The following is a 25,741-nucleotide window of genomic DNA, read 5'->3' as shown; positions in this document are numbered from 1 at the left end:
GGGAACCTTTGTAAGTCGGAAAATACCTCTGATGGCTTTTCTAGCAATCCTGATTCCTGATCTAATTAATACGTTCTTGTCACATATCCACACATTAGCACTAGTTTAATCACTGTTTTATATATCCTGCTTTTAGAGATTCGTATTAGACTTCTGGATTTAAAAGTGTTATAAGGGTTATATATACATCAATTAGCTACCTGAATATTCCCTTTTATTTCTTATGTGACAACGTTATCTACGATATCTAAAACGCTGCAATCTTTCAAAATGATATGGCTTTATCGTATGGCGTTACGTTATGCCCCACTCTACATCCTCTCTTTTGTATGTTAAAGAACATTTATTTGATTTTTTTATTAGTGACTATTAGACCGTTTTTTTGCTGCTAATTTATGGATTAAATCCAGATAGCAAATAGATATTCTTCACTTTCTCGAAGAAATATTATTCTAACACACAAAATTAATAAATTGCCAAAACCTTCCTTGCATATTCTGTTCACTTATGAGGGGCAGCAATATCAGTACCAAGATAAGGCGTATAGTCCTGGACTGGCTAATTGTTGGATAATAGGAAGCATGAGTCTAGCAGTTTTATTGCTTTCGGGACTGCACCAGGTATCGGGGAGCAGAAATATCATTACCAAGTTAATGCATATAGAAATTGTTGCTTGAACTTTATTATTATTAACATCATTTAATCTTCGCTTATCCACTGCTGGACATAGATCTCCCTCATAATTTTCCATCTATTTCGATCTTGTGCCTCTTGCATCCAATTCCTATGACAACGTTTTAGATCGTCAGTCCAACGTGTTGGTGGACGACCTCTGCTTCGGTAGGCATCATCTCTTGGTCTCCATTCCAGTATCCGCTTGTCCATCTATTATCTGTCATTCGAGCCACGTGACCTGCCCAGTTCCATTTCAGTGTTGCTACTTTCTCTACTGCATCAGCCACTCCGGTTCTTTGTCGTAGCTGGCGATTTGGGATCTTGTCTCGTAGTGAAATGCCCAACATAGCACGCTCCATCGCCCTTTGACACACACGGATCTTTTGAACTGTTCTCCTTGTCATGGTCAACGTTTCCGCACCGTAAGTTAACACTGGCAAAACACACTGATTAAACGTTTTTCTTTTAAGGCATATTGGTATATCAGACGATTTGAAAATATGGTTCAGCTTGCCGAAGGCTGCCCAAGTCAGTCTTATATGACGGAGAAACTCAACGGTTTGGTTATCTTTTCCTATGCGAATCTCATGACCTAGGTATTTATAGGCCATTACCTGGTCTATGGATCTTGTTCCTACGCATATATCTTCGCTGACTACAAGATTTGTCATCATCTGGGTTTTAGATATATTTATTTTCATTCCCCCTTCTAGCGAGGAAAGGTAGAGCTGATTTAAAAGTTCTTTGGCCTCATCTATCCTATCAGCTATTAGTACAATATCATCTGCAAACCTTAGATGGCTAAGATTTTCTCCGTTTATATATATAGAAGAATGCTACTTGGGCGTCTCAGTATGTAATGAAGAGAAAACATCCAATCATATCTCAAAAAATTAACATCGTGAAGGTTATTTTTTGAACCCCATAACAAATGGCTAATCTTTTACTTTTCATTAAAAATTTAAATTTTAATAAGCCACGTAAATAACGTTTTAAAAATTTATGTCAATATTTCTGAAGTGCCTTTCCTGGGATAACTTTTTTATTCTGGTTTGTTTGATTACTTTTAATTGATTTGATAGTCCCCAACAGATGAGTATTGACTATAGGTAGGATAGCAGGTAGTTGAACAGGCATGTGTTGATAAATATGATGGGTAGGTAGATAGTCTCATGATTCCTAAATCTGACCTCATGTTACCTTCCCCCTTCATTTGTGGAAGTCCTAAGGACATTTTTTCTCTTGGGGCATCCTCCCAATTTAACTTGGCAATGCAGTTATTATAAAGCCTTTGGACATAGCCAGCGCAACTTTAGCATTGAGATTTAGCTTCTTGTACGACGTTGCTGTCTTTATATACTTGTTTGACCTTGGCATTATTTCCGTTCGTTAATGGTTAGTACGCGGACCTTTGTAAGTCGGATATTACTTCTGATGGCTTTTCTAGCAATCCTGATCTAATTAATACCTGAGTTTCACGTACATTGTTTTGTCAGCGTTCTCGTCACATATCCACACATTAGCACTGGTTTAATCACTGTTTTATATATTCCTGATTTAAGAGAGTCGTATTAGACTTCTGAATTTAAAAGTATTATAAGAGTTATGTATACATCAGTTAGCTACCTGAATATTCCCTTTTATTTCTTATGTTACAAAGTTATCTACGATATCTAAAACGTTTCAATCCTTTAAAATTATATGGGTTTATTGTTACGTTATGCCCTTCTCTACGTCATCTCTTTTGTATGTTAAAGAACATTTATATGCTTTATTACTGACTATTAGACCGTTTGTTTTTTTTTTAGCTAATATCATTATTTTATAGCATCCCATTATTTAATTTATGGATTAAATCCGGATAGCAAATTGATATTCTTCACTTATGACATTCTGCAATTATTGTTGGATAGCCCAAAATTGACGAAGTAAGTCTAAAACGTTAATCACAGAAATTTTTTATTATCCAATAACTTCGAGTCTTTATCACGGTTAATCAATTTCTTCCTTTAAAAAAACGTTTTTTGGCTTATTTCAGATACCCCTGAAGATGCTCTAGGGAGCGAAAGTACTTGGGCAAGATTTAATTAATAAAACTGTGCTCGATATCTGCCTTTATTTTATCAAAGTTCATTTATTCGAGCATTCAACCTTGTATCTATTTTTTTATTGTGTTTAAGATATGATTTAGATTTTTTTCCACTTCAACAACAAAAGTTTTTGGTTCTGCAACAGGAGATGTATCGTCTATTGCAGGAGATGTATTGTCTACGTAATAAAAGTCCTAGTATTTACTGGTACGGGGTGTGTTAATGTTCTATTATCGGTAAAATTATATTAAGGATTATGTGCAGAAGTATTTTATATAGCTGACAAAATAAATATATTGACCGATAGCTTTTGTGGTTGTTGGAGTTTTTGCAGGTTTAAGCAAGGTAACAACTTTGTCTTTGCTTTGCTTGTCTGCAGACTTTGGATATCAGTAATTGTTGTGTTTTTGGTACAAATTTTATAAGCTTTGTGCTCAGATCTTCAGTCAGTAACCGTAATATTGTTCATTATATAGGTAGATAGTGGATCCAAGCTCAACATAGTTGAAAGGTTCCCTCAGCTGACTGGTTTTGTCCTCTCTCATTTAAGTTTTTCTTTACTTATTTGCCAGCAGGGATAGCACTTTTACATTTATTATGTGTTTTTCAGGAATCATATTAATACCAAATGCCCTAGGTTTGGCCCTCTATATGTTTCCTGCACTAGAAATACGTCACATTTGTGCTAGGCACCCTTAATATTTATAGACATAATTAGAATAGTTGGTCCTAAAAAGTAAAAAGGGCCGATTTGACAAAAATCATATTGAACGGGTGATTAGCCGATTAATTAATTGTTCATTACCCAGGGTACGTCCGATTGCGGTGGTCTTATTAGTACTTAAATTTTCGTAAAGGCTTCTCTTTTGAACTCCATAATAAATGGCTAATCTTTAACTTTTCATTAAAAATTTAAATTTTACATACTGTTACTTTTCGACGATATTTCGAATCAGATATGTATAGTAATCACCGTACTTAATAAAGAGTCTCTTTGTGAAAAGTAAGTGAGTTTATCATATCGGTGACAACTCATATATGGATAATAAGGACATAAACGGGTAAAATAAGTGTACAAAATTTCAAATAAATATATCGACGCTATTGCTCAGAAGATGGGTTTGTCCCAGGGATCAAAGGTTACAGGTATATTAAAGGTTCTGTTTACGTATTTTCATTACTAAAAAAGTATATTTAAGATAAAAGCCTTAAGGTATTTTTAGATTCTATGGAAATTAAAATTTAGGGAAATCAGCAAATTAAAAAATACAGCCATAATTCTAAATCACCAACTTGAGACAAACAGTTGTCCCCTCTTCAACTTATTCAGTTACAGGCTATAACATGTAAACGCATACCTGTTTTATTGTCAGATAAAATAAATTTCCATCAAGTGACAGTCGAATCTATCACTTACTTAAAGAGTAGGAAAAGACATGCTTATGCTTTAGAGTACGGGTACTTTATTACAAAGTACCCTTTGCTTTTGGCAATTAGTTTCTCACTTTCTCAGCGATGGATCTCTCTTTCCTCATCAATAATGTTTTCGCTCGATACTGTCTGAATATCTTATTCTACGATATTTAGATTTCACTATATGCTCTACATTTCTTGGCAATACTTCTGATGGCTTTTCTGGTAATACTGATCTAATTAATACCTGAGTTTTACTTACATTGTTTTGTCAGCGTTCTCGTCATGTATCCAGTCAATAGCATTGGTTTAATCACTATTTTATATATCCTGATTTTAGGGATTCGTATTAGACTTCTGGATTTAAAAGTGTTATGAGGGTTATATATACATCAGTTAGTTACCTGAATATTCCATTTTATTTCTTATGTGACAACGTTATCCACGATACCCAAAATGCTGCAATCTTTCAAAATTATATGGGTTTAGTGTTACGTTATGCCCTACTCTACATCCTTTCTTTTGTATGTTAAAGAACATTTATTTGGTTTTCTGATTACTGACTATTGACCGTTTTTTTGCTGCTTGTAGCATTATTCTATAGCATTCTAATATTTAATGTATGGATTAAACCGGGTAGCAAATAGATATTCTTCACTTTATTAGAGAAATAATATTCTAACATACAAAATCCTATTAAATTTCCAAAGCCTTCCTTGAATATTAAATTCACTTATGAGGGGCAGAAGCAATATCAGTACTATAATAAGGCGTATAGTCCTGGACCGGCTAATCGTTGGATAATAGGAAGGCATGAGTGTAGCAGTTTTATTGTTTTCCTGACTGCTACCTGGGATCGGGGAGCAGAGATATCAGTACCAAGTTAATGCATATAGGAATTGTAGCTTGAACTTTATTATTATTAAATAGCACTACATTTTCTAGTAAAATCGTCATCACTTTACAGTAAGACAAATTTTCGAACGTTGGTTATGGAAACGTTAAGGACATACCACCGAACTCCCTATGTCAAAAAAACAGAGATTAAAATAGGCGCCAAGAAACTGTATTATAAAACAGTCGAATAAATACAGATTCTCGATTTAAATATTCAAAAAATTAATGAACAGCTTACTAAAATAGAAATAACGCATATTTAAGATGCAATCCATTAATGGACCAAGGCACAAAGCACTCCTAGCATATGCTAATGACATTGATCTTATAAGAAACTCTCTCCCATCCGCAAACGACATCTTTAACAAAGTGAAGAGAGTACCAAAACTGTTTTACTTAAAATCAACAAAATGAAAACCAAATACAAGCGAATCAAGAGAATAGAGCAATTCAATACATCTAGATAAAATAATAAAGTCAACAACTACAATTTTGAAAGTATGGAATACTTTAAATATCTTAGATCAATAATCACGGTTAATAATAATGTCACTAAAGAAATACAGAGCATATTTCTTCTAAAATTTTTTAACCTCATTATTATATCACTACAAATCCGTATAGAATAAGAACATATACTGAATAAAGAAAGCTCTTATAACGATATTATTCAGGAAAATAAATCGCTTAAGGTAGATCGGACACATGCATAGCCGCCAAGATGTCAAACTTGTAAAACTGGTATGGAAGAAATTTAGCACAGAAGAATGCCACTTGGGTGTCTCAGTATACAATAGAGAGAAAACATCCAATCATATCTTAGAAAATTAACATGTCATTGAAGATTCGTGGAAAATCTATCAACTTGGAAAAAAGTTGTAGTTAGTGAAGACTCACCCAGTGTTGTAGCGCTACGTAATAATGACAATAAAGAAAAAAGGAAAACAGTGACAAAAAGCAACAAAAATGGACTAATGGGGCACAGCTGCTTCAAAATCATGATAAGAAATACAATAGATGATTGACGGATTCGAGAAACTTGGGACTTGAGAAAGGCACTCTGCCGAAACAGCTGTAGTGATAAAATACAATTAATTTGATGTAAGTTTTGAAAACAAAGTTTTTAGTATTTTGTTGTTAAATAAAATGGAATTAACATACGACATTATATACGCTATAATAACTAGACAACTTGTATGATACGGACATATAAGGAGAAAGTTTCATGAAACAATAAACTACCCAATATTCGTTATGAGTGAAATCGATATAAATAAAGAAAATGAGGAAAACTATGGCAAAAGGTAGAAAAAAGTAGTGAATAAAACATGAGAGAGGTACCTTGTGGACAACATGTGCTTAATTAGGAACGAATTGAGATACATAATCAGAAGACGACAAAGGAAAATCTATATAATATATAATAATCTATATAAATGTATACCATTTTTAACAATGCTATTTATAGCTCATTTCCAGAGCCAACGTGCTAATTGTATGTAAAATGAAACTTTTTAAGGTTTTTAATGTTTGTATGAAAGATGAAACCGTATGACACATAACCGTGAAATTTATATACCAACCTATAAATCTATTTTAAAAGAATACTGACACCTACACATTATCACAATACTACATATCATAATACTAAGAAATTTGTTATTTTAATCTAAGAATAGGCTTTATAATTTACGAGAGATTTAATTTAATGTATTTAAAATTTTACAGGATTCGGTATAGATATATTAGATATTCTTTTAGATTTTTTAGATATATTATTTCTTCAACACTGAAGTTAGTCCAATTTCTGATATTTCTCTGCCAGATTTTGTCTTTCTTCCCAAGACTTTTCTTCCCTCTACTCTTCCTTGCATGATGACGCGTAGAAGAGAGTATTTATCGTTTCGAATTGTAGCCCAGATACGATGTCCAGATAAACAATTCGTCTTAACGCTTCTTCGTTTGAGACTTTTACAGTCCAAGGAATTTTAAGAAAACGCCTATATAGCCACATTTCGAATGCCTTTAATTTTTTTACAGATTTGGCTGTCAGGGTCCAAGCTTCTACCCCATATAGCAGTTGGGACTATACATAACATTCGACGATCTCAATCTAATAACCACACTCAATTTCTTATTTGAAAACATTGACCTTTATCTGTTTAGTTTAGTCCTATCTTTTTGCTTTATCTGTTAATGATTTCTATAAGAATTTGTAAATCCTCTATATTTTCTGTCATAATTGGGCTTTAGTCTGCAAATTTTATGTTATTAATGATGCTCACTCCATTCCTTGCTTCTTTCCCATAGTGTCTCCTAAAATATTAGTTGACAACACACATCTCTAGCTGACTCCTTTTTGAATTTCTGCTTGATTTGTCTCTCTATCTTTCACCCGCATGACCGCTGTTTGATTTTAGTAGATTTTTTAGTAAATTAATATCTTGGTATCTAGGTGTATGTATTTTAATGCATGTATGGGCTTACCAGGTTGAACTATGTCAAATACTTTTGAAAATCTATATTAGATATAAATACGTTTTCATTATAATCTCTGCATTTTTGTAATAGTACCTCCATTGCGCACAATTCCTCTTTTATACACAATCCACTTCTAAATTTAAACTAGGTATGTGTTGTCCAATTGTTCTTCACATATTTATTGACAGACGATTTAATGTTGTTATTAATCGGATGACATTTGTGTCTTTTATTAAATTTTGATAATCGTTACAAATCAAGTCTTTTAGTGACATATTAGTCTTTTAATTTTTACTTCTCATTTAATGTCTATCTTTTGTTAGTTATTTTTAGAGTATATATATGATGACTGACATTATTCCCACTTGATTCTTTTGTTTCAGTTATTGCTCTAGCCTAATTTGACATTTTCTTTCTTCAAATCATCAAATTTTTATGGTTTGTTTATATTTCGTTATAGTAAAATTCATATTTTCCACTAAGCCTAACATAAGCAGCAGCAGTGTCATCAAACCGAAATAATCCAGTTGTGCATAACGTTTTTGCTGATCGATTTACAAATATATTTTAACAAACACATCAAATTGATCATCCTTTTTACTTTCGTATACGATCATACTTATCCAAATTAAATTTTCAATTTTCAAAAACTTATGATACCTCCTCAATTCACAACCCTGCGCCATGGACAATATCTGTTCCGGCTATCGACATCAAACAAACCTAAGAAATCAGAGATATCGTCAACCGTCATTAAACAAAAGTTTCGTACACTATTAAACAGATATGGCAATACCTACAGCGTATACACCGATGCATCAAAAAATGAAGACAGAGTTGGAGCAGCAATTTATTCGGAAGACATCTCAGTTAGTTTCCAATTGTCGTCAATTACAACCATCTTTTCGGCTGAATTATTTGCAATTCTAAAAGCTCTATCGTTAATACAAAACAAAAAACAAGAAATATGTATAATAATCACAGATTCTTTAAATTCATTATCCTCACTGACTCAATTATACTGTGACAACCCCCTTCTACTTCTTAGTAAAAAAGAACATAAAAACATTTCAAATAAGAAAATCCAAGTTCATTTTTTATGGGTACCTTCTCATGTCAGAATTGAAGGTAACGAAGTTGTAGATAAACTAGCTAAAAACGCATCAACTAACCTAATGTCCGAAGAAAGTAACATATTGGTACAAAACGATTTAAACTATAAACTTATACTACAAAAAATAATTCAAAAATGGCAACAAACTTGGAACAACACTCCATCAAGGCTATATGAAGTCAACAAACATCCACATCTTTGGAAACCAAAAATAAAAGACAGAAGAGAGCATGTGATATTTACCCGTCTGTCTCCGTATCGGCCATACATGACTTACTCATGGCTATTTACTACAGCGCAAAAATAAACCAGTTTGTGAAGTGTGCAACCGTGTTCTAACGTTAAAACATTTTTTAATACAGTGTCCTAAATATAACAGTGAACGAACTATAGCATACCCAACTGCCCTAGAAGAAAATACAGATACAAAAAGAATAATTTCTTATCTTAAAGACTGTCAACTTCTTCATAAGATTTAAAACATACATTGTAATACACATACATATTATTATTATTAATTGTGAACTAATGTATATACACTGTTTGTATCAACTGTAACAATAATCTAAATACGCTAATGCCTCTGCGTGGTAGATGCGTTTAAAAAAAAGGTATTTATATTAGACTATAGATGATATTAGATTTATATTAGATTAGATATTCAGTTTTGTGAAAGCGCCTGTCTTAGACAAATTGAAGGAGCGCTCCTAAGATTTTTCGGGGTTTGGCTTAAAATTAATTCGTAGTTTATTTAATTTTATTTAAGGCAATCATTTAGATTTTTTTTCACTTCAGCAACAAAAGTTTTGGTTGTGCAATGTATCGTCTACATGAAAGTCCTAGTATCTACTGTTATCGGTTAATCATTTGTGTAAATGTAATACAGTGTAGGTGCCATTACGCTACCCCAAGCGAGACCATTCATCTGCGTTCTTCATCTTACCATTGAATGATACGAAAAATCTTCTATTCTGTAGATATACGCGGATAAAACAAGTAATGTTTTTATCCAAGGCGATGTCATGCAGCTTTGTAGAAATGTTCTCTTATTTAATATGTCGTAAGTGGCATTTAGATTGACAAATACCACCCCTGATACCCGATATCTTTCGTACTCGTTGTTGCTTTTTACAAAAAACGGGTACATTATTACGTACGTTAATAAGTATTACGAATAAAAATAAATAAGCAAGAAGAATATAAGTGATCTATATTTAAACTAAGTGACAGAAAAAATAATATTATATATACATTTACTTCTAAATTAAAAATTAAATTATGATATGCCTGACAACGAATGATACAAAAACACAATTATATAAAGTTGAAAATAATAATAGCTTGTACAAGCGACAAAGCATTTAAAACAATAAGACCGAACATATTATATGTAATTGTAATAGATATGTTGCCGAGAATCAAGATACCCTAAGGAACCCAAATATTTCTTCTTTTAGTATCTGCCATAAGTGTATCCATGTGTTTATGTGTATCTAAAATATAGTATATAGGATATTGAATTCCCTACATTTAAAAATCGAAATATTGAAATTAGACGGTAAAAAATTGGAATTTTAAGAATGATTTATAAATTGTTATAATTTAAATTTTACTACTCCATTAAACAAATATTTTATACGTAATAAACTGTAGCAATCGAAATATCGGAACGTTCATTTATATAATAAAAATTTCAGTGCCAACGCATTTAAAAAAAATACTAATAAATAAAAATGAACTCTTGCCTTTTCCAAGTTTATAATAGACACTACTTAAGTTTATAAATAATTTAAGCAAGTAATGTAAATTACCACTCTAAAATATTTAACTGCATTAACCAAGTATGTGTGAAATTTCTCAATGAATAAATTGATTGATATTTAAATAAATTTGAAGTTCCAAAATGTACCTGCTGTAAAATTTGAAAGTCTACGACTAATCAAATTATTGGCAACATCGCAAGAGTTTAGTTGTGTACGCGAAGGTATACATACGGATCCCAAAAGTGTTTTAACCTATTACAGAGTTCACTTAATCCTACGTGTTGCTCGGAGTCTACATAAAGCGCTACGCAGATAATAATATACACGGTGTATATTCTACTGGAGTTAGTATAATACCGTTTTAGAACGGAGCTTACATTAACCGCTAGATGTATATATATATATATATATATATATATATATATATATATATATATATATATATATATATATATATATATATATATATATATATATATATATATATATATATATACATCTAGCGGTTAATGTAAGCTCCGTTCTAAAACGGTATTATACTAACTCCAGTAGAATATACACCGTGTATTTTATTATCTGAGTAGCGCTTTATGTAGACTCCGACCAACACGTAGGATTAAGTGGACTCCACAAAAGGATAAACCATTTGTGGGATCCGTATTTACGATATTGCATATACTTCTAAACTCCTGCGATGTTGCCAATAATTGTATTAGTAGTAGATTTTCAAATTTTACAGCAGGTACATTCTGGAACTGGAAATTTATTTAAATATCCATTAATTTAATCATGGAGGAATTTGAGGACTATTTGGCTAATTTATGTAGTTAAATATAAATTGTTAACCGACATATACCTTTATTTTACTTTTTAGTTTTAATAAACAAGGTGGTAATTTATATTACTTGTTTTATATATTTTTAAACATAAGAAAGTGTCTATTATAAACGTGGAAAAGTTAAGTTTCCATTTTTATTAATTAGTATTTTTTATTAAAAGGCATTGTCACTAAAACATTTAGTTCATAAATGTACGTACATCGGATAGAGTAATCGTGTAACAGTTTATGAAAGTAGAAGCCCCTTCGGTAGGACTATAATGCTTGTTTTCCTATTAATATAATTAAAGAAAACTCAAACAACAGGAAGATCTTTGTAATTTTTGGATTCCTGCAGTTTAAGACATGCAATGTTTGTTTTATAGCGTAGTTGAATTTAAACTACAATAATTTATAAATCTATCTTTAATAACATACTTTTTTACTGCCTAATTTTAATAGATATGTCGATTTTTAATTAAAATATTTAATGCATTAAAGTCGCGTAGAGATTTTCACTAAACATTTAATTTTAAAGCTATTATTCTAATAGCCAAAAAAAAATATAAAAGTCTAGGGAATTCAATATCCCACTATGGATTTGTTTTATAGATTATCGTAAAGCGTTCGACAGAGTCAAATGGATACACTTATGACTGATACTAAAAGAATTAGGTGTACAACAACACCTAATTTTGCTTATAACTGAACTGTACGAACACACTACTGGACCATTTAAACTAACATTAAAAGAAGATTGAAAATCAAAACGAAATATAAGTATCTGGGAAAAATTTCTCAAACGATATTAATATTAAAAGGGACTTTAAAGAGCATCTGATAAAGCATGCTAAACCTTAAGGCGACTAAACCACACAAAATGGTTATTTGAGAAAAATTATAGCTCGTTCCAGAAAGAATTGTAAATATAAACATTAATGTAGATTAAGAAGAAACGCTGAAGAAAAAAACAGTAGCGGTTAGCCTAAATAAAGAAAGGCAAAAAGAAGATGTAATTTGATGTTTTGAAAAAATCTGATCCGAAAACTGTATGAAAAACATCTCATAGTATAGACATAGAGCGCGGCGGTGCCTCTGCCGTCTGGCGGCCTATATCGGAAACTTTTACTACCATTTGACTATTTGTGTACAATTTTGTGTATGGTTAAGTGGCACACCACAAAAAGTGTTTTTATTTTCTCTTTTGTTCAACAATTAAAATGTATTGCTATACTTCTAGATGTTCCAATACAATAAAGGATAATAAACATAAAGCACAGGGTAAAAATTTTTATTATTTTCTATGCGCTAGTTATTATAAACACATAAGCTATACTACAATTAAAAACTATGACCACTATGAAAAATATACGGTAGACTATGACTACATTTGTGCTTTAGAACTATAGTAAGAACAAGATAAAAATCTAAATTCCTTCATAATTATATTAACGAGAAGTTTATAAAACTTTTATTCGTTATCAGTAAGAGAAAGCGCATTTCAGAATATATTATGAAAAATGTTGTTGATATTACAATATCAGATGATAGGAATACAAAAATAAAAAACAACTTACCTTTTCAAAACAACAATCAATCACTTCATTTTATCACGAAAAATTTAAAAATTGCAATGTAATTGAACCCATTTTGCGAGCTATAGTTACATTGATACTTATGTGGCAATTAGCTGTAAAGTCATTAGTCTTTCGCGTCGTATCATATTTTCCTAATATTTTTGTAGGCAAGCGGTTTAGTTTGTGTAATATAATATCCCCAATTCGTCTCATAATATTTAGTTTTCAAAACAGCTGTTAATAATTCGTTCACATTTTTTAAAGTTCTTTGCAATATGTACATTTGAAAATAAGTCGACAGTAAGTTCTGCCATGGTATTTCATAGTTTTATTCTTATGATTATATCAGTGTTTGTTTAAAATCTATAAATAACTAGTTTAATGTTTTTTTTTGTATTCCCAACATTTCTAATTAACTGCCTAATAGTCAATAATTGATTATTCACTCAATCGTTCCAGGTGTATTAGAAAAAATATTGTATATCCTAATAATTAATAGATATATAGCTTATATATAGCTTATATCGCTATAGTTTGTGCAGTACATTTTATTATCCCTTTTGTGTATGGTATGCTTTTCAGCAAGTTGGTACTTGCTCTTACTTCTAAATTGACAGATCAGCTGTTTAACTGCCTGTACTGAACTTTCTTCTTCATTTTGCAAATATATATAAAAATTAATAAAACTCTGACATACCGTTAATTAAAATATTGGATACCCTATACTATTCAATCAACGGAAATACTAAGATCACACGGGGAGAATCTGTCCCTATCTAATTAGCCTTTTTCGGTCCATCTTTGGACATAGGCCTTCCCAATCCTTTTCCATTCTTCTCTGTCTGTCGGTATAGTCATCCACCTAGAGCCCACGTGCTTCTTGATATCATCTGCCCATCTCATTTGGGGCCTTCCTCTGCTTCGTTTATATTCCCACGGTCTCCAACTTATAAGAATTTTGTTCCATCGGTCTCCTTTTTGTCTTATATTGTGCCCGGCAAATCTCCATTTCAATTTTGCAACTTCTTGTCTAACATCCCTCACTTTTGTTTTCTCTCTTATCCACTCGTTTCTCTTTTTATCCATTAGTCTTATGTGCAACATTTGTCTTTCCATTGCTCTTCGGGTTTTTATGGTTATGTCCATGTTTGCTTTTGTAAATGTCCACGTTTGAGAACCATAAGTTAGAACAGGGAGTACGCATTGATTGTATACTTTAGTCTTAAGATGCTGTGGATATCTTTTGTTTTTAAGAATGTAGCTTAGTTTGCCAAATGCCGCCCATGCCAGTCTAACTCGTCTTTTTATCTCTGCTGTTTGGTTTTCTTTGTTACGTTTTATAGTTTGACCCAGATATATATAATCCTGAACTTGTTCTACTTCATCTTGTCCGATCCTCATTGTGATGTTTTCATCTGTATTTGTTATAATTTTGGTCTTGCTGTAATTCATAATAAGGCCTATCTTTCCAGCTTCTACGTCCAGTTCTTTCATCATTTCAAATAATTCTTCTCGTTTATCTGTTATCAATGCGATGTCATCAGCGTATATTAGATGGTTCAAGCGTTGTCCACAAATTTTTATACCTTTTTCTTCCCATTCTAATCTTTTAAAAATATCTTCCAGAGCCTGATTGAAAAGTTTCGGTGATATTGTGTCTCACGCCTCTATTTATTTGTATTGATTTTGTTTATTCATATCCATTAATTGTTGTTTTGGCTTTCTTATATATATTGGCTATTAGTTCCGTATATCTGTGGTCAATTCTGCTGTTAATCAAAGAACTTTTCACTGCCCAATGTTCGACACTGTCGAAAGCCTTTTCGAAATCTATGAACGCTATATATAGAGGAATATGGTATTCATTTGCTCGTTCTATAAGTATTTTCATACTTAGTAAATGGTCACTTTTGCTGAATCCCTTTCTAAAACCAGCTTGTTGGGTATCCATCGAATTTTGTCGTCAATCTATTGGTTAAAATTTTTGTTGGGAGTTTATACATTACATTGAGGAGTGTTATGAGACGGTAGTTTTTTATGTCTGCTTTATCCCCTTTCTTGTGTAGGATAATGGTTACGGATTCCTTCCAGTTGTTTGGGATTCTTTTTTCTTTTAATATCTTGTTAAAAAGGGAATGTAGAGTGTTAATTACCACTTTTCCACCATATTTCAGCATATCTGCAGTTATTCCATCTTTTCCAGGAGATTTGTTGTTTTTCATTTCTTTCAATGCCTTCTTTATTTCTGATTTGCTTATTTCTGGCTATAGCTCTGAGTTGACATTTTTTACTTTAGCCTTAAGTTGGTTTTTAATTGTTTCTGGTGGTTCCTTTTTTGTTTTGTATAGTTCTGAGTAGAAATGGTGGATAATATTTATAATGTCATCTTTAATGTTTGTTTCTAGTCCGTTTTCATCTTTTATTTTGTTTATTTCACACTTAGGTAATTTCGGTCTTAAGCATTTCATATTTTTGTTGTTTTGTATTACCTTTTCTATTTTTATTTCTTGTTCTTTTCTCTTATTTTCTCTTATCATTCTGCTTATTGTTTTATTGATTTCTACATATTCTATTTCTTTTCCTGAAGTAATCATCGTTGCTGTAAGTATGTTGTCTATTTCATCTATATCTTTGTCATCACTGTCTAATTTTTAAGTAAGTTGTTCTTTTAATAGGTCTTTGTATATCTCTTTATATTGCCCTAGTTTGTTTCTATCTACTAGATCCCAGTTTTTAATTATTTTTCTTTTCATTTCATAGTTACCGTCAATACTAATTTTTGCTCTGACCAACCAGTGATCGCTACCTGTTGTGAATCTGTTAAGAACTGTTACATCTTTAATGATATATCGTTCCGTGGACAGTATGTAGTCGATCTCATTTTTTGTGGATCCATTAGGGCTGATCCATGTCCACTTTCGTTGGGGCTTCTTTTTGTAAAAGGAGTTCATTGCGTATAGATGCTTTTCTTCTAGGTAGTTCATCAAAGTAGCACCTCTATCATTTCTCTGACCATACCCGAAATCTCCTATTTTAGTTTCTTCCTTGTTTAGTTTTCTACCCAGTTTGACATTAAAATCTCTAATTACTAGTATAAGACGATTTTTATGTTCTTCCATAGCCTTTGATATATCTTCATAAAATAGTTCGATATCTTCGTCATCATAAGCTGTCATGGGGGCATATACCTGGATAATTTTAATTGATGTTCTTCTTATTTTAAGTATGACATAGGCTGTATTCGGGTTTCTTCTTTTCGTCGAGTTTCTGATAGGCCTATGATATCTCATTTTATGTTTGTTAATTCTTCTTCCAATTCATGTACTTTTTCATCCGTAGACATTGATCTAATATTGTATGTCCCTATTGACAGGTTGACGGATTTTTTTGATTTATGTTGTGTTCGTCTTAGTGGGTTTTTGTTTTTATCTATCAAAAGCGAATTATTGCGTCTCCCAGATACCGCGAGGCAGACCTTTGAGGTGTGGGATAATATTATGGGTTATTTCTGGTTTCATCATAATTTACACCGAAATTACTAACAAGAGAGTTCTCTTACTTCCACATGTTCAAATTGATATATAGTACCAACAGATGCTAGTTATATACCATCAGTACTAATAAAATGAAAACTATCAAATTAATGTCAATTTCATTGAATAATCAAAACAATCGAATATATATACCAAAACAACACAATAAAAGTAAAAGTAGAAGAAGAACTAACCGACCCTATTGAAGCTGGTAATGGGATAAGACAGGGAGATTTAATGAGTCCTCTATTGTTCAACCGGATTATGGATGAAATATTAAAAAAGTAAGAAATAAAAGAGGATACCAAATGGGAGACAAACAAATTAAAATAATCTGCTATGCAGACGACGCAATACTATTCTTTCAAAGTGAAGATGATTTACGACGTATGCTACACCAATTTCATATAACCGCCAGAAAATTTAACATGTTAATTTCCTCAAAAGAGACAAAATGCATGGTTACAACAGCAAGTTTACTAATATGTTAATTGGAGTTTTAAGGTCAGATAATAGAACAAGTGATGGAGTTTTAATATCTAGGTATCATATTATCTAGCTACGGAAAGCTCGAAACTTAAGTGGAAGATCCACTGAATAGAGCAAACAGAGCCGCAGGCTGCCTAAATGAAACAATATGAAGAAATAAAAATATCGGGAAAGAAACCAAAGGCAGAATTTACAAAACAGTTATCAGACCAATAATGACATACGCAGCAGAAACAATACCTGACACAGAGAGAACAAAAAGGATGTTAGAAACAACAGAGATAAAAACACTTAGAAAAATTGATGGTAAGACACTATGGGACAGAGCTAGAAGTACAGATATAAGATGTAGATACAAGGTGAAGAACATCAAGAACTGGTTAAGAAATAGAAGAGTAGAATGGCAAGATCATATAAGCCAAATGACAACAAATGGAGTAGTAGACATGGCAAGAGACGGTTACCCAATAGGAAGACGATCAGTAAGAAGACCACGAAAACCATGAAACGGCAACTTACTGGAGACACATTGAAAAACAGACAGAGTCATGTCTATATAAAAAGAAGAAGAAGAAGAAGAAAAAGATACACAGGATTGACAGGATAAACAATAAAATAGCTGCAAGAAAGAGAAAATGAATCAGTCATATTAATGTAGAATAGCAGAGGACAGAGTATTTGTCATAGCCTTAGACAAGTGTCCAATTGAAAAAAGACCACAGGTCGTTCAAAAAAGACGGAACTCTAGAAAGAAAATAGAATAGATTTAAAAAAAAAAAATAAAAGCATAAACATGTCTTTTCCTACTCTTATAATATTGAAAATACGCAAATAGAACCTTGAATTAAAATGTAACCTTTGATATCTGTGATAAATTCATCACCTGAACAATGGCGCTGATGTATGAAGTTGAAATTTTTTACACCTATTTTAACTGTTTATTTTTTTATTATCTATATATGAGTTACGAACGATATCACAAACCTATTTATTTACCACAAACAGGCTCTTTAATACCTTAAATTATTACTATACAAATCTGATTCGAAATATCGTCAAAAAGTAATACACGGCATGCATTTTCAATAAAAAGTAAAATATTAGGCATTACTTATGGGGTTCAAAGAACGAGCCTTTACGAAAATTTAAGTACTAAGAAGATCACCACAATCGGGCATACCCAGGGTAATGATTAAATAATTAATCGGCTAATTCTTCAGTCACCCCTTTAATATGATTTTGTTAAATTGGTCCTTTTTAGGACCAACTATTCTAATAACATATGTTTATAACTGTTAAGGGTATATCTAGAGATCAAGAAACTTTGCTTTACTTAAACTTATCAGACATAAGCGCTAAACACGAATCTGACTTATTTATAGTGCAGGAAACACATATAGGGCCTAACGTAGGGTATTTGGTATAAAGCTTATCGCTGAAAACCACATTATAATTATAGACATGCTATCTCTGTCGGAAAAAAAGCAAAGAATAACTCAAAGTAAGAAAGGACAACACCAGTCAGCTTTCAGAGAACCTTTCAACGATGTTCAGCTTGGATCCACCATTTACATATTTAATGAAAAATAATACAACTACCGACATTGAGGATCTGAGCACAAAGCTTATTACGAAATCTAGACCAAAAACACCACAATGGCTTATCCGGATGATGAACAACTGTATTCAAATTATGGAAACACCCAAAATCTAGAGACAAGCCAAAGTTGTTACTTCGCTTAAATTTGGCAAAAACTCCAACGAACACAAAAACTATCGGCCAATATCTTTATTTTATCAGCTATTTAAAATACTTTTGCACAAGATCGTTAATATGATTTCACCGATATTTTAAGAAAAGCTCAAATTAAAAGACAAAAGTGGCTATAGATAGGGAAGATCATGTACATTACAAATGCTAAATCTTACCCAACACATCAAAGACGGGTACGAAAAATATCGGGTATCAGGGGTGGTATTTTTCAATCTAAATGCCGCTTACGACACCTTAAATTACCAAATATTTCTCGAAAAACTATATGATATTCCCTTAGATAACAAACTCACTTATATTATTTGAGTATGCCTACACAAGAGAATATTTTTTGTATCACTCAATGTTAAGAATAGCAGATGAAGAACGGTCTCGCTTGGGGTAGCATAAAAGCACCTACACTGTATAACATTTACCCAAACGATCAACTTATACCAGTAGATAATAGGACTAATATTATAAAGACGATACACCTATTATTGCACAATAAAAATAAACTATGAATCAATTTTCAGCCAAAACCCCTGAAAAACTCATGTGCGCTCCTCAATTTCCCTAACATAGACGCTTTCACAAACTGAACATCCAATAATGTCATGAAATTGTTGAACTGTAGACTTCCTACAAATTTCTTGAAAATAGTTTGTATCCCACGGGATCAGTCACAGATCATTGTTTAAAACTAAAAGGTAAATTTAGGACCAGAAATAATATTCTTCGCAAGCTTGTCAGCTAAAAATGAGGCGTACGTCCTTCCGCCTTTAAAACATAGACGCTTGCACTATATGCTTCTGCTGCCGAATATACCTTGATAGACAAATTAACCATTCTTTCGTTTTGTGCACAACACTACTACCCATTTTAACACAAAAATATCTATTGCAGCACTTAACCATATTTATTTTGAGATAACCTTCTATCGAGATATAGTATACGAGATATCGAGTATACAAATAAGACCAGAACTAAAATAATAAAAAAGCTTTATACAAGATATCGCAGAAGAGTAGATGAAATAAAAGTAGTTTTTATTAATCGGGTGCTTACATAAAACGTACAAAGACATACTCACGTAAACAAAATACATTACGAAATTTCTGTAATAAAAAAAAACATCGAATTCGGCATTGAACTAATAAATTATATTAAATAAAAAAACAATATTTCTAAAAATGCAGAAAAAATAAAATTTTCTATGCAAGCGAACATTCCATTAAATAATAAGCCGAAATCCTTTTGTATCTATATACCTGTTTTTTAAAGAACCAGTTACCTTTTAGTACGTAGTTATACCAGGTAATAAGATATCCTCTGTTACACAGTGTAATGCATATGACATTACACTGTCTACAAATAGTAGATAAAAATAAGGAGCCCATATAAACCGTTCAGGGTATATGTTGAAAATATACGGTATAATCACACAGTTGCCAAACTCTCAGAGCTTACTTAAACCGATAAACGTATGGTTCAAATATACAATGAAAAAGATCTGAACGACCCCTATAATATATACTCGTGAACTAAACGATATACATTTATGATACAGGGGTATTTACGGGCTCCAAAAAATTTTTATAAATTATTAAACTCTACATGTTGATGAATCGACAGAACCAATATTATGGAATGGTCAAGTGAGCTCCGTATATCGGTATCCACTTGACCACGGAGCTCAATTAAACCTGAATTTTAACATGGGCGGAGTCCACTTTATGCCGTAGATATATATATATATATATATATATATATATATATATATATATATATATATATATATATATATATATATATATATATATATAGGGTTTTTATCGTGGTTCTCAAAGAATTAGTTTGTAAGCACTTTTTGAAATTATCTTTATTATATCTATTATGAAAAACACATATATATCTAACATAACCAATGTAAAATTTAAAATAAACTATCTTTAAATTAAAATTCTTATGAAACTAATTAAATTATATAGATAATGTAAATTTTAAACAAACTATCTTTAAAATTGAAAATCTTATGACACTAACTAAATAATATTAACAAAATTTTGTACCTTTCTTTCACTGAATGCCTAAATGAACTGTTTTCCACTATATAGATTTTAATCACCACTCAATGTCTTCGTTCTCAGCCTCGGTTATCCTTGTTTTTGTGAAATTCCTTTTTCCTATTATCAGCTTCCACCAATTTAAAATATTTTTCTTCTTAATAGCATTTATATTTATTCTTCTTTTCAATATACCAATATCCAATCACCAAATATATTACATAATTTTAATTTTCAATTAATACTTCTTCCATTATCCAATCACCATTTATACATAACATAATTTTTAATCTTCAATAATATTTTCTTTAAACTGTTTCTTAATCTTCATTGAACTTATTATATTGAACAATTGGACCTTCTGACTGACTATCTTGAACTTACTGAACAATTGACTGTAACTAAATGTGTCTGTCTTCTAACTAACTTTCTTACTAACTGACTGGCCATTTTGAATCCAAATCACCGAGTATTTATACCTTTTCAATCTTCCAGAACCATCTGGCAAGAAATCATATTCGATTTGTTCCATTTCCTCCATATCTAAATTTTCTGGAATAGTCCATTTCGCAAACAGGCCATATTCTGTGATCTAGAGAATTCTTTACTTTTTTATCGAGAATTTTATCGACATTTAGGCTTTTCAGATCAGAATACAAACTTAAATCAGTAACTATATGTAAACTAAACATTTTAAACTAACATATAACCCTATTTCACATTCTCAATTATTATTTTTCTGTATGTCACTTAAATGTATAGTTGGTTGCCTATGCACATGGCTCACTTAAATATATTTACAATATTATAATTATTAAAATAAAACTTTTTACACTTATTATATGCTAATTTCTAAAGAATACCCTCATATAAATAATTTTTATAAAATTCTCTAGTATATAACTTATAAATTAATTTTTTAAACACTATTTTTCCTCCTCCTACGTCCAATATCATTTCAATATAATATATATATATATATATATATATATATATATATATATATATATATATATATATATATATATATATAAATATATATATATATATATATATGTATATACATATATATATATATATATATATATATATATATATATATATATATATATATATATTATATAAATATATATAATATATATCTACTATTGTAGATGGTGGTAAACAGTTTGGGCAGAATTAAGTTTTATCTGATCCAGCTGCTTTGCTGGTTTTTTAATTCCTAAAGGGTGTTTTCTGTTTTTGAAATTATCTGTGTCTGTTTAATATTGGCTACGAAAGGAGGTATGTTTATCATCAAAAAGATCAGAAACGTAAGTTGTCAAAACTTCTTGTATGTCTTGTGTATTAACAAGTACCTTATTGCTTTGATATACTGCTTTTTTTTTCTGTATATTGCCTGTATTGCCTTGCTTCTCTTCGTGCTTCTTTGGTGTTTCATGTTGACATTTGCATTATTTTTAATTCTCGGCATTGTTACATTACATCTAATATCTCTTGAGTCATTCATGATTCATATTTTTTTTATTAATATGTAATTATGTTCTTGTGCATCCAAAATTACATTTTTAAGCAGACTCTAAGTGTACTGTATCCTTTGTTCAATGATTCTAGGTTCCGCCTCTGTATTTGTTCTCCTCATAATTGTTCATTGAGTTTGTCATAAATTATTGGTTCTTTTTATCGTCGTTTAGCAATTAAATGTTGAGTTTTATTATATTTTTGGGAGATCTTAATGTATAAAGGCATGTTATAGGTAGTTTAAACCACCTGCTAGAGATACAACTTTTTCTCTTGGCAAAATTTCGCTACATTATCCCTTCTTTCGCTTCTTATTTCTCTTGACTACTTTTGCGTTGAAGTTCCCTAATATAAAAGTGCTTTTGTCGTTTTCGGTATGGAATAAAAATTATTTTATTTTCCCGTAAAACGATTTAATATCTTTTTTTTTTATTTAAATTAATGTGTCTCGACTGCAATGGCCATTGACACAAACAATATTGTATACAATAATTATTACAATAAATACATGTTACTAATTGCTACAGTAAGTTAATCTATAAGCTTAGAGCCTATGACTAAATAATACAACAGTTTTATCACTAAGATATAAGTTAAAGGGAAATACATGGAAAACAAAAGATCATAATCTATTGAACAACTGAATGTCTTTCAAGAAACCAATTAGGTTAAAGACTTGATCGGGCGAGTTTAAAACGTCTTTGATATTTGACTTAAGTTTATGTTGCACTCTGTGTTTTGCGTACTGGGGACACTCGATCAGGATATGTTTCACGGTTAATACACTTGAGCAGATTTGGCAATTGGGCTTCGACTCGGATTTCATTAAATATTCATGTGTGAATCGGGTATGTCCTATTCTTAATCTTCGGATGACAGCTTTTTCATTTCTAGACATATTTGGAAGTTTAAATTTTTCAACAGTCTGCTGGATCTCATGTAATGCACTCTTGATTGTGTTCCAGTGGGTTTGCCAGGTATGATACTGTTGTTGCTTGAAAATTTGCTTTAGGTCATTACGGATTTGAATGTGTTGAGCTTTTGAGGATTGACTGTTTACACAAGAAGCTTGCTTGGCTGCTTGGTCTGCTTTTTCATTACCGGGGATGCCGACATGGGATGGTAGCCAGATGATCGTGACATCTACACCTTGAAAAGCGAGTGTATTGTGTGTCCTATGGATTTCTTGAACTAAGGGATGCTGAGAGTATAGGCTTTTTATCGATTGTAGTGACGACAGGAAGTCTGTGCATATTGCTTGGTTTTTGATTTAATATCTGATTCTGGTTTATTAGCGGTTTCAGAATAGACTTAAATAATTTTAAGATTATTCGGTATTGCCTTGATTAATATCATAATTGTCTTACCAGAAACTGGTATAAAATTTGTTACCTAGTGATCTGTTATCGGATCTAGCATAATAATGGCTTAGATCGTCATTTTTAGGTTGGTAAAACGTATAATGATTTACTTGAACTTCTCGGTTGTTTCATGATCTGGTTTACTTCTATCCACGATATTTATTTTCATTTCATATTTCCAGCCTAAACATTTCATGGTTTGTATTATGCGTCTTTTCCTACATGTCAATTGTTTTAACATTTTATGTTCTGACTTTCATTGGCTTACTACAATCGGTTTTTGTTATTTCTCTTTTTGTCCTCGTAAGTATTCTTAGCACACCCGACCATTTAAGGTCTGCCACGGACTTAAGACTTTTATTTCTTCTGCCGTAATTGTTTTTGAGCAATATAAAGTGTTTATTTCTCCTTAATTTCCACACCGCTTTACAAGCACCATTCTATGGACTCTACTCTGCTGCTTGGTGTCTAATTCATAATCGTAAATTTTTTAACTTCCCGCCCATGATCAGTTTTGTGTAACCGTCTGCCGCTATTCAATTTTTTTGCCATATCTGACTACCTTCAGTATATCTCCATATCCCATTAATATTAACAGGGATGTTTTTGAGAATAAAATGCTTAATATTTTAATCTAATCTAATTGTTATGTACAATTTAAGTTATAATTCTTGGTTACGAGAAATCTTGCCAACAAAAATTTGCATTGTAGTGGTATTTTAAAAAAAAATAATAATATACTAAAAGGTTTTTTAAGCAAATAATTTTTTATTACTGCTCACTATAGTACAAGGATACATTTAATGAGTACGTTGTATACGAAACAGCGGCTTCGCGTGTTATAGTGATACTTTGATTTACAAGTTACCGTTGCCAGCTTAATTTAATAGAATTCGAATGGACTTAATTTAACGGGGACGTTGCCGGTAACAACATTGATTCAAAATAGACGATATTAACCAACTCTCCCATAAATCACGTACGTAAAGAAAATTTACATTTACGTTTGAATTAAACCTTAAAAGGAGGATACTTCCAGCCCCCTAACTAAATTATTAACGGTGTAAGTAATCCACTTGTTGGTCAATAGCTACCAGTGAAATAACTGACACGTGGTAGGGCAATTCATTGCTATGCAGTTGAAAAATTTACTACGAAGGCGGAAGAGCTAAATTAGTCAACTGTATTGAGACATGAAAAGAAACAGGATGACTACAACATTAAAGATCTGCATGGCTATCCTTAGTGAAATTTATCATGGATCTGTAGCATTTGAAAATCCCCTCGTATATTTATTAAATTAAAATCCCCTTAATATATGCATTATAATAACGAAGAATTTTTTCAATGTTTCTTAGTTCGTATCTTTCAATTTAAGACCCAAATAAAATTTCGTTCTTTTCACGTCGCCGTCGATAATAAATCATTTTATTGTTTGTTTATGTCACATGCGCAAATTCTTCGATATTTCTTTGTTCAAACCGCCCGATATTGCGTTTTCAAATTAATAATTTACGTCTTAATTTCCGTTGTGTTTTGTTTATACCCAAAGTGCTTTGTTTATTTCAACTTATGCGATCAATTTTTAAAGATAATTTCGTCACTCTCGCAGGAGCCACTGTCAAAGACAGTTGGTGTCCGTGTTAGTCCGAATTTTCTTCAGATTCGTAAATTTGTTTTTATTGTTTCTTTTATTATGGAAAATAAGTAATTTTGTGGCAGTTTTACAGTTAAAAGGAGGTTTGAAATGTAGGCGATAATAAGCAGATGTATTTGGTTAGTTGGAGCTACGATGGTTCCAGTTTTTTAAGAAGCCGAGTCAAAGGTGTGTTCCAGTACCCCAACTTTCAACCTTAGATTTGTATTCGTCCTAATTAAGAAGTCCAGTTTACAACTTAATGAGTGATTGTGACATCCAGGTAACTCTTATTGTTTGTTAAATTTTCAAGTAAAGACAGACATTTTTTTAGAACAATAATTGCTTTCGTACCAATTAAAATTTTTGTTTTCTAAAAAGAAAATTGTAAATTTTAGGTTTTAACTTTAGCTGTCATTTTAATTGTTGTTTTAAAATTAATGTTAATTTATGACAGCTCGTTTTAGTATTTTTGATATTGATTTGTTTTGTTTTTTTTTAAAGGTTAACCTCCATGCAATTTTGTAAGTTTATGTTGTATCTCCAACTCGTAGA

This window comes from Diabrotica undecimpunctata, chromosome 11 (assembly GCF_040954645.1).
Source record: "Diabrotica undecimpunctata isolate CICGRU chromosome 11, icDiaUnde3, whole genome shotgun sequence".
Classification (NCBI taxonomy): Eukaryota; Metazoa; Arthropoda; class Insecta; order Coleoptera; family Chrysomelidae; genus Diabrotica; species Diabrotica undecimpunctata.
Note: the sequence above shows the minus strand (reverse complement) of the source record.